We start from the raw sequence: 11,278 nt of genomic DNA, 5'->3' as shown, positions 1-11,278 counted from the left end.
GCAGTTGAGTTCCCTTCAGGGTTTGGAGGCTGCTCTGAACTCTGTTAGCTCTTCTCTCACTATCTTTTTCCTCAGGGTAATAGGAATAGAAATTATAAAATTGTTTCATTGAAACTCTAGTATTTATAGCCTAATATTGGTAGCTTAGTGGGCTTTTGAGAGAGGTCCAAGTCTGAGATTTTTTCTTTTATTTATTTATTTATTTAATTTTTTTTTAAATAAAGCTTCTTGGATCTGATTCTGATTGACATGATGAAATGCAATGTATATAATGTTAAATGACCTAAAAATGAATGCATGCATGAGGTGTAAAGCGTATGCTTCCAGGAAAAATGAAGGGTAAATTTTGGGGTATTACAGCGAGCACGATGAATGGTTGTCTAACATTATCCTAGTGAAGAAAGCCTCAATCAAGAGGAGGATATGTGTTAATTACACATTCTTAATAGATCATATGCCAAAAGGATTTTTACCTGCTCCTGAGCATTGACAAACTTGTAGGTTATTTGGCAGAGTACAAGCTACTATCACTCATCAACACTTACTCCGAGTATAATTAGATACCTATGTTTGGGCCAGATGGGATAAAGACAACATTCATGACCGAGCATGCCAACTACCAATATAACTTCATGCCCTTCGGGATGAAGATTGCTTGTGGGACATATCAAATGATGATGCACAAGATCTTTCAAGAAGATATATAGGAGAAACTTGAGGTGTATATGGATGACATGATTGTAAAATCCAATTGGGATGAGTTCCACACTCAGTACCTCCAACAAATATTAAAAAGGGTCTGACATTATAACACGAGGCTGAATCTAAAGAAGTGTAGCTTCGGGGTAAGAGCCGCCAAGTACTTATAATTCTACCTAAATAAGCGAGGAATCAAAGCGAACCTCGACAAGTGCGAAATGGTGATCTGAATGAGGGTGCGGACTTCGAAGAAGGAGGTCCAAAATTTGAATGGTATATTGACTACTTTGGACATGTTCATTTCAAAGTCTGTCCAGTACGATTTTCCTTTCTATAGTCTATTGAGAAATAAGGAAAAAATTTAATGGACACCTGATTACGAAGATGCATTGAAGTCATTGAAGAAAATCATGGCTACACCCCTGATACTCATTTCACCACTTCCGGGGGAAACACTATAACTATAGCTAGCAATCATAGAGGAAGCAATGAGTGTTATCCTGATCAAAGAATCATACTTTATCTAGAGCCCTGTGTATTTCATATCGGAGGCCCTAGTGGGGTCAGAGACGCGGTATCAAAATATTGAAAAAATGGCATTTGCATTAGTGACATCATCACATAAGCTCGAAAGGTTCTTTCTTGCATATTCCATAGTCTTCCAAATAGTTTTCCCCTGTTGTGGGTGCTTTACCGGCCTGATTTGGCCGAGCGTTTGACAAAGTGGTCTATAGAATTATCAAAGTTTGGAGTATATTTTGGAGTAAGGAAAGATTTAAAGGCACAATTGGTCTCTGACTTCCTGGCCTAAATGACCCCCCCCCCCCCCCCCCAGTGTCTCTAAATTCATATAACACCTGAGGGATATTCATGGAAGGATCGTCTAACAACCGGGGAAGCGGTGCAATCATAATTTGAGAAAAGAACTATAGCCTTGTGGTAGAAGTTTCCTTGAGATTCGAGTTCTCAACTACAAACAACCAAGCCGAGTATGAAGTAGTAATCACAAGGATGAACTTGATTGAAGAAATGGGGGAGGAGCACATAAAGTGCGAACAGACTCCCAACTTGTAGTCTCTAATATCAGAGGGGAGACCAAGGCTAAAGACCCGATATTGCAACTTTATCTCAAGCTAGACACTGAGAGGTTGGAAATATTTAAGGTATTCGAAATCGCTCATGTTTTGCGAGAGGAAAATAATTGTGCTAACATGTTATCCTTATTAGCCAACACGAGGATCCTAGAGATTAATCACTATTTTTTCAAAAAATCAAAAAGACACCAAGCATCAAGTCCCTAGGGAAGATGGTGACATTCGTCGATAATACTACCCCATTGGAGGGACTTTGTATAAAAGATGCTTATCTACACCTTTACTAAAATTCCTAGGGAAGGAGGAAGCCATTTACACCCTTTTATAAGTCCACGAGGGGATAGTCGGGCAGCATCTAGGGGCTAGAGCATTGGCCAAAAAGATTCTGAGAACAAGGTATTTTTGGGGACCATGGTTTGGGATGCCCACGATTACGTGAAAAATGCGACAAATGCTAGTGGCATGGGGACATTTTTAAAGCTCCATACAAAAGTTTCATTTTTTGATATCACCACGACCCTTCCTACAACGAGGACTGCACATCCTCGGCCCATTCGCCTCTGTACCAGGACAACTTAGGTACTTGGTCGTAGATATCGATAATATTACCAAGTGGGTCAAGGCAGAGGCACTAGCAAACTTCACAACAACGAATGTCCTAAAATTATTCAAAAAGAACATACTGGCTAGGTTTGGGGTTCCTCAAGCCATTGTGACAAACAATGGTATGCAACTCATTGACAAAAATATGAGAAGCTTACTAGTGACAAAATTCGCAGGAGTCCCGTGCAAGTTCACTTCCTCCAGGAAATGAGACACCTGATCCAGATGACAGCACAACCTGGAATAATCCCTTTTAAATCTATCAACTTTTGCCTTAACAATAGTATAATGAAACTTTGAAGACTCAACTTCTTGAGAAGAAGTGTCGGGGAGTAGAAGTTCTTCATGACCGGCCGCAAACTGAGTCATAAGAGAAGCTGCCTGCAACAGTTGTAAGGTCGACTCCACCAATAAGCTAGACTTTCTTGTTTTGGTTAGTTTGCGTTTGTGAGCGTAATCCTCGACATACACACAATCTTTTATCTTTGTTGTAGTCTAAGGCAGTCGACGGCCAATACAGAGGGCAACAGGAGAGGGTGCTTTTAATTTTTAGCAAGAGTCCCCCGAATGATCGCCTTACCCTGGTCCTTTTTAGCCCCAACTTAGGCAGCTATGTCATGGTTCTTCTTGATTCAAACCTCTAAGAGTTTCAGCGCAATTAGGGGGCAGCATCCGACATAATAAGGGGGACGGCATCTGGTGCAGGCACACCATGAGCAACCGAGGTGTTATTCCTAATGAGGGCATATGAAAAGAGAAAAAATAAGAGGCAATACAAGCTCACAAACCATAAATAAATCAGGAATATAGTAGATACCAAATAGTTCCTTCCTTTCCTCAGTAGATCTCGCATCATCGATATCCCGACAATGAATGTCAACAACAGAAAAGGAAAGCAAAGTTGCCTTCATAAAAGAATTTATTTGTAGCACGACGAAGAGAAATGAGACACTAACCCTCGTCTCCAATGGATTCAGGGTTAACCTTAAAGAGGTGGAAGAAAAGTTTCTTAAAGGACAAACCTATATCTCCCTGATACTCAAATCAGTACTGGAATACCCTCACAAAGACCCAAGCAACCAGATGAAGCTATGAGGGGGGAATACAAAGGTGATCCAGTAATCCTTTCTCAAATGTAGTTAGCAGAAGTCAGACACCCAACTTATGGAAGATGCAGTCATAAAAGGGAACAATACATCCTTCAAACATGATTCATACCCGTTTGCCTGCAGGGATCGTAGAGATCATCTAGTCTGAAAATAATACCACCTCGAAAGAGGCTTCCCTCGCAACCTCCTATCGAGTATAAGGAGAAAGAGTATCTAAGTAATCAGATTTCACCCAAGAGTAATTACTCGTGTTGGTTGCTTGAATCAACTTCTATGACTGAACGAGTCATGCATCTGCATTCCAAGGTAAAGTAGATTGATTATAAACAATAAGGACTCGAGGGGAGGGGTTCACTCCTAGAGAATGAATTGAAAAACCCGCTTCTAATGCCAATATCTCATACCAAACAAGACCCTAATTATATTCAGTGCAGGAAAGAAAAGAAGCACATACGACAAAATCGCTCATCTGCGAAACACTAACATCACTGGAAGAATCTAACACCAATCTAGAATAATCATGAGGTGTATCTAGGGTGAGGATATGGAAGTTCCGATCATAGAGAAGTTCCACAAATTCAGGATTCTCCATTCCTATGGACGATTAAAACTCTTCGCTGATAAGCTCAAAAACATCGTACAAGGGCGTATTCCATGGATTGGCCATGATCAGGTGAAGAGGAAAGAGAATAATATACCTATAAAGGAGAATGCGAGAAAAGGTGAAATCATAGAAAAGGAAGCAACAAAATCTCCAAATGATTGATAAAGAGAGCTGATATCCAAACCCACAAAGAAGAAATGAGCAAAGAATAACAGGAAATTAAAAAGGGACTTTGAGGGCAAGACCAACCCTTGATAAGGAAGTCAGTCGATAATTAACAATCCATAACAAAAATATGAGAAAGATCTAAAGACAGTAAACCAATCGTCCCATCAATAAGAACAAAGAGCCAACAATACTCAAGAACCCTACCTAGGGTTATCATTTTGTGACCTGCACATCTTGGGTTACGTGTTAGGAGCAAGGAGAGAAATGTTTAAGTAATAAGAAAGCATTTAATGCACTTGTCCCCCACTACTTTTTTAAGTGACTCCAAGTGTTTACATTTCAATTTTAAAGCGAACAATATCTTCAAAGGTCGGCCATGACCACTAAAGACTTCCCCGACTCCTTATTTCCCAATAAGCCTTGAGGGAAACTATTCTAGGTCGTCCAAAGGCCCAAATTGCTAATGCCCAGATTCATGTCAATCCAGTCCATATGACCCAAGGTATACAAGTCGCATCATGCAAAATACAAGGTACACTTTATGATCTCCATTTTTCACTACACTCATCTTGAATCTTGAACTGAATTGAGCATTATAATGCTTACTGTAACACCCCGATAAAAATAAGATAATTATTTAATTTAAGTTAATATTATATTTATTAATTTAATTAAATAATTGGAATTATTGGATTATTATTATCATTATTATTGGAATAATAATTATTGGAAAATATATATAAGTTGGAAATAAGAAAAAGAGTCCCATTTGGTAAAGAAAGGGTTTCGCGTGAAAAGCAGAGAAGCGGCTGAAAAGAGGAAAAGGGCAAAGAGACAGAGCAAGAGGAAGAAGGTTGGAGAAGAGAAAAGCTTGAAGCTTAAAGATTCGCCGGATTAACTCAGGTAAGGGGGGTTTATCGTCGTTTAATGGGTATTATGGGTTAACATGTAATGGGTAGTGACAAACCGTTGAATTGACCCTAATTGGGATGTTGAATGCTGAGAAATTGTGTTGGATAAGTTGTGTTAAAGCTGTAATTGAATCTGTATTTGTGTGAGTTGTGATTTCCCGAACGTATAGCTTTTTACGGAATCGGAATCGGAGGTCCGGAAGTCCTCCAACGGCGGAAAATGCGGAGAATTCTGCATTCTGTTTCGTGTTAGCGCAGGAACAGCTTTCTGTCTTGCGTTAACCGGTTAACCCAGGGTGTTAACCGGTTAACAATGTTAGGAATTGTGAAGTATTGTTGTTTTGCTTGCGTTAACCGGTTAACCCAGGGCGTTAACCGGTTAACACTGTTGTGATTTCTGAGAAATTGTTGTTCTGTCTGCGTTAACCGGTTAACCCAGGGCGTTAACCGGTTAACACTGTTGAGTTTTGCCAGAAAGCGTGTTCTGTGTTGCGTTAACCGGTTAACCCAGGGCGTTAACCGGTTAACACTGTTGAGTTTTGCCAGAAAGCGTGTTCTGTGTTGCGTTAACCGGTTAACCCAGGGCGTTAACCGGTTAACACTGTTGGAAAAGTGAAAAATTAATATTTGAATAATGTGTGCATAATTGGTGTTTGGCCTATATTGGCGTATGATGTAATAGGGATTAATTCCCGCTGTTTTGAGCAGTATAGGTATTAGTGGAGTGTGCTAATACTGTGATTAATTATTTGACATGATATGATGTTTTGATACGTGTGTTGATGAATGTATGATGGTATGCATAATGCTGTGAATGTATATGTTATGTATGCAATTGTGAATGGACTGTTTATGGCTTAGAGTGTGAGCATATGTCCATTATGGATTATTGTTGATGATTTTGCATTGCTAGGTGATTTAGCATGCATATTGTGGCCTTTATGGTGGTAGCTAATTCCCATGGTGAGGAATTAGTGAGTTAGTCATTATGGACTGTTGTTGATGTTTGCATGCTAGGTGAATTAGCGTGCATAGCATGGCCCTTGGGGTGGTAGCTAATTCCCGTGGTGAGGAATTAGTGAGTGAGTCACTAGGTCTCAAATGAGTGGGACTAGTGAGCTTGGTAGCCGTATCTGGGTTTGATCGGTGAGAGTGAACTATATGTTCACGAATAGTCGGTACCGCATGCATGGAGTCTCATTGCATAATGTATGTATGGCGTATAATATGAATGGATGTATTCCAATATTATACGTGTGTTTGTGTTGGCATTGGGTATGAGTATGAATTGTGTTGGTATTGAGTATGCTATTTGAGTTGATGTGCCGTTACCGAATGTGTGATATGATTAGGGTGATTAATGTGTTATTTACTTAGCATTACATGATATTTTATAATGCTTATTATATCGATTGAGGAACTCACCCTTACAACTATGTTTCAGGTAACGAGCAGTGATTGAGTAGGAGCTAGTGCTTGGAGTCTAGTGTAGTTCCTTAGTGGGTCATGCTCTGGTAGATGTAACATCGGGATGGGATGTTTTAAATGTTTTATTGTTGGTTGTGAACCATTTTACATGTAATGTGTTACATGTTTTGCATGATTGAATTGGTCTCTATCCGCTGCGTATTATTCAATTGTTTACTCTGTTTTAATAAAAGAGCATGACAGTTATTATGGTGAATGGTGTGTAATGATTGTGTGACACCCTTAATTGCATATTTACTCTGATTGATATATTGTTATTTTAATTAAATATTTGGGGTATTTTAGAAGGGTGTTACATTAGTGGTATCAGAGCATAGTCGGTCGAGTCGAGTCGTAATTATTATGTTCCCCTGTACGTGATAGGTGTTGTATAACCCTATCAGTACTTATTGTTTTATCTTGTTGGGTTCTCAGAATAGAGATGGCTGGAAGAAGTAGAGACGATGCTGTGATTGCTGAGGCTCTGGGTATGCTAGCTGGAGTACTTGGGGGAAATCCGAATGTTGTGGGAATGGGAGCTGCTCGTCAACTGAGTGAGTTCCAGAAGAACAATCCTCCAATGTTCAAGGGAGCATACGATCCAGATGGTGCTCAGAAGTGGTTGAAGGAGATCGAGAGGGTCTTCCGAGTGACTGAGTGTGCCGATAACCATAAGGTCAGGTTCGGTACGCATATGCTGTCAGAGGAAGCAGATGATTGGTGGGTTGCTACCCGCACTGAGTTGGAAGCTGCCGGGAGTGCTGAGGTCATTTGGGCGGTGTTCAGAGAGAGATTTCTGAGGAAGTACCTTCCAGAGGATGTCAGAGGAAGGAGAGAGATAGAGTTCTTAGAATTGAAGCAGGGCAATCGGTCTGTTACTGAGTATGCTGCTAAGTTCACAGAGCTGTCGAAGTATTACATTCCTTATGATGAGGCTACTGGAGAATTTTCAAAATGCGTGAGGTTTGAGAACGGGTTACGTCCCGAGATCAAGCAGGCTATTGGGTATCAGCGGATTAGAGTGTTTTCTAATTTGGTCGACTGTTGCAGAATGTTTGAACAGGATACCAAGGCCAGAGCGGAAAGCTATCAGCAGAGGGTTGATAGGAAAGGCAAGAATCAGAATGATCGTGGGAAACCGTATGCAGCTGGCAAAGGTTTCCAGAGACAGAGTGGGATGAGCAGACCTAGTGGGGGAGACTCCAGTGCCCCTGCTAAGTGTTATAGATGTGGTCAGGCTGGACATCGTTTCTATGAGTGTACCAGTGCTGAGAAGAAGTGTTTCAAGTGTGGCAAAGGTGGTCACTTGGCTGCAGAGTGCCGGTTGAAGACTGTGACTTGTTTCAACTGTGGAGAGGTGGGTCATATCAGTCCACAGTGTCCTAAGCCGAAGAAAGAGAATCAGTCGGAAGGCAAGGTCTTTGCTTTATCGGGTTCTGAGACTTCTGCAGATGATCGTTTGATCCGAGGTACGTGTTATATTAATGGCTTTTCTCTTGTAGCTATTATTGACACTGGTGCGACTCATTCCTTTATATCTTTGGATTGTGCTGTGAAACTTAAATTAGAGATATCTGAATGCATGGAAGTATGGTGATTGATACTCTTGCGAAGGGTTCAGTGACTACTACTTCAGTTTGTTTAAATTGTCCTTTGAGTATTTTTGGTAGAGACTTTGGGATGGACCTAGTGTGTCTGCCACTTGTGCAGATTGATGTTATTCTGGGTATGAACTGGTTGGTGTTTAACCGAGTCTATATCAATTGTTTTGATAAAACTGTGATCTTTCCTGAGATTGAGGAAGGAAAGAGTTTGTTTCTGTCAGCAAGGCGGGTGAATGAGGCAGTAGCAGATGGGGCAGAGTTGTTTATGCTGTTAGCGACTTTGGAGGCTAAAGATAAACTGGTGAATTGCGATCTAGCCGTGGTGTGTGATTTTCCTGATGTGTTTCCTGAAGAAGTGAACAAATTACCGCCAGAGCGTGAAGTTGAGTTCTCGATTGATTTGGTACCTGGTACTAGGCCGGTGTTGATGGCTCCGTACCGTATGTCTGCTGTTGAGTTAACTGAATTGAAGAGTCGGTTGGAAGATCTGTTGGATAAGAAATTTATTCGTCCGAGTGTGTCACCGTGGGGTGCACCGGTGTGGTTGGTTAGAAGAAGTTAGTTTCCTGGTCATGTGACTTCAAGAGGTGGTGTTGCTGTTGATCCTTCTAAGATAGAAGCGGTATCTCAGTGGGAAGCTCCGAAGTCTGTTGCTGAGATTCGAAGTTTCCTTGGTTTGGTTGGTTATTATAGGAAGTTCATTGAGGGATTTTCTAAGTTGGCGTTACCGTTGACGATGTTGACTAGAAAGGGGCAAGCGTTTGTTTGGGACTCAAAATGTGAAGAAGGTTTCCAAGAGTTAAAGAGAAGGTTAACTACTGCTCCTATCCTGATATTACCGAGTCCGTCAGAACTATTTGAGGTTTTCAGTGACCATAAAAGTTTAAAGTATTTGTTTGATCAGAAAGAGCTGAATATGAGACAGAGGAGATGGTTAGAGTTTCTGGAGGATTATGACTTTGGTTTGAACTACCCTCCGGGTAAAGCAAACGTAGTGGCTGATGCATTGAGTCGGAAATCATTGCATATGTCTATGTTAATGGTTAAGGAATTGGATTTAATTGAGCAGTTTAGAGACTTGAGTTTGGTGTGTGAGAGTACTCACAATAGTGTTAAATTGGGAATGTTGAAGTTAACGAGTGGTATTCTGGATGAGATTAGAGAGGGTCAGAAATCCGATGTGCTTTTGGTTGATAAGTTGACTCTAGTGAATCAAGGTCAAGGTGGTGAATTCAGAATTGATGAGAATGGTGTTTTGAAATTTGGTAATCGGGTGTGTATTCCGGATGTTATCAAACTTAAGAAGAGTATTCTTGAGGAAGGACATCGTAGTGGCCTGAGTATTCATCCTGGAGCTACGAAGATGTATCATGATTTGAAAAGGTTATTTTGGTGGCCGGGAATGAAAAGAGAAATTGCGAGTTTTGTTTATTCTTGTTTGACTTGTCAGAAGTCAAAGATTGAGCATCAGAAGCCGTCTGGGCTAATGCAACTGTTGGCTATTCCAGAGTGGAAGTGGGATAGTATCAGTATGGATTTTGTTTCTGGTTACCGAGGACAATTAAGAATTTTGAAGCTATTTGGGTGATTGTTGACAGATTGACAAAATCGGCTCATTTCATTTCGATCAGAATGGATTATTCGTTAGAGAGATTAGCTGAGTTGTATATTGATAAAATTGTCAGTTTGCATGGTATTCCATCGAGTATTGTTTCGGACAGAGATCCTAGATTTACATCGAAGTTCTGGGAAGGTTTGCAGAGGGCTTTGGGAACTAAGCTGAGATTGAGTTCTGCATATCATCCGCAGACTGATGGTCAGACTGAGAGGACGATTCAGTCACTGGAGGATCTTTTGAGGGCTTGTGTTTTGGAAAAGGGAGGTGTTTGGGATTGTTATTTACCTTTGATTGAGTTTACCTACAACAATAGTTTTCATTCGAGCATTGGTATGGCACCGTTTGAAGCTTTGTATGGTAGGAGATGTCAGACGCCTTTATGTTGGTATGAGTCCGGTAAGAGTGCTGTGGTTGGACCGGAGATTGTTCAACAAACTACGGAAAAGATTAAGATGATTCAGGAGAAGATGAGGATTGCTCAGAGTCGTCAGAAGAGTTACCACGACAAGAGGAAGAAATCACTTGAGTTTCAAGAGGGAGATCATGTGTTTCTTCGTGTTACTCCGATAACTGGGGTTGGTCGAGCTTTGAAGTCGAAGAAGTTGACACCTCGATTTATTGGTCCTTATCAGATTTTGGAGAGGATAGGGGAGGTAGCCTATCGTATCGCTTTACCGCCGTCACTTGCGAATTTGCATGAGGTTTTTCATGTGTCTCAGTTGAGGAGGTACATTTCTGATCCGTCGCATGTGGTCAGAGTATATGATGTACAGGTGAGAGATAACCTGACTGTTGAAACATCACCTATGAGGATCGAGGATCGAGAGTTGAAGCAGTTGATGGGTAAAGAGATTGCTTTGGTAAAGGTAGCTTGGGGAGGACCAGCAGGTGGCAATGTGACTTGGAAACTTGAGAGTCTGATGAAGGAGTCTTATCCTGAGTTATTCGCTTGAGGTATGTTTTCGAGGATGAAAACTCTTTTAGTGGGGGAGAGTTGTAACACCCCGATAAAAATAAGATAATTATTTAATTTAAGTTAATATTATATTTATTAATTTAATTAAATAATTGGAATTATTGGATTATTATTATCATTATTATTGGAATAATAATTATTGGAAAATATATATAAGTTGGAAATAAGAAAAAGAGTCCCATTTGGTAAAGAAAGGGTTTCGCGTGAAAAGCAGAGAAGCGACTGAAAAGAGGAAAAGGGCAAAGAGACAGAGCAAGAGGAAGAAGGTTGGAGAAGAGAAAAGCTTGAAGCTTAAAGATTCGTCGGATTAACTCAGGTAAGGGGGGTTTATCGTCGTTTAATGGGTATTATGGGTTAACATGTAATGGGTAGTGACAAACCGTTGAATTGACCCTAATTGGGATGTTGAATGCTGAGAAATTGTG

This window comes from Lathyrus oleraceus, chromosome 4 (genome assembly GCF_024323335.1).
Source record: "Lathyrus oleraceus cultivar Zhongwan6 chromosome 4, CAAS_Psat_ZW6_1.0, whole genome shotgun sequence".
NCBI lineage: Eukaryota > Viridiplantae > Streptophyta > Magnoliopsida > Fabales > Fabaceae > Lathyrus > Lathyrus oleraceus.
This window is presented reverse-complemented; position numbering follows the sequence as displayed.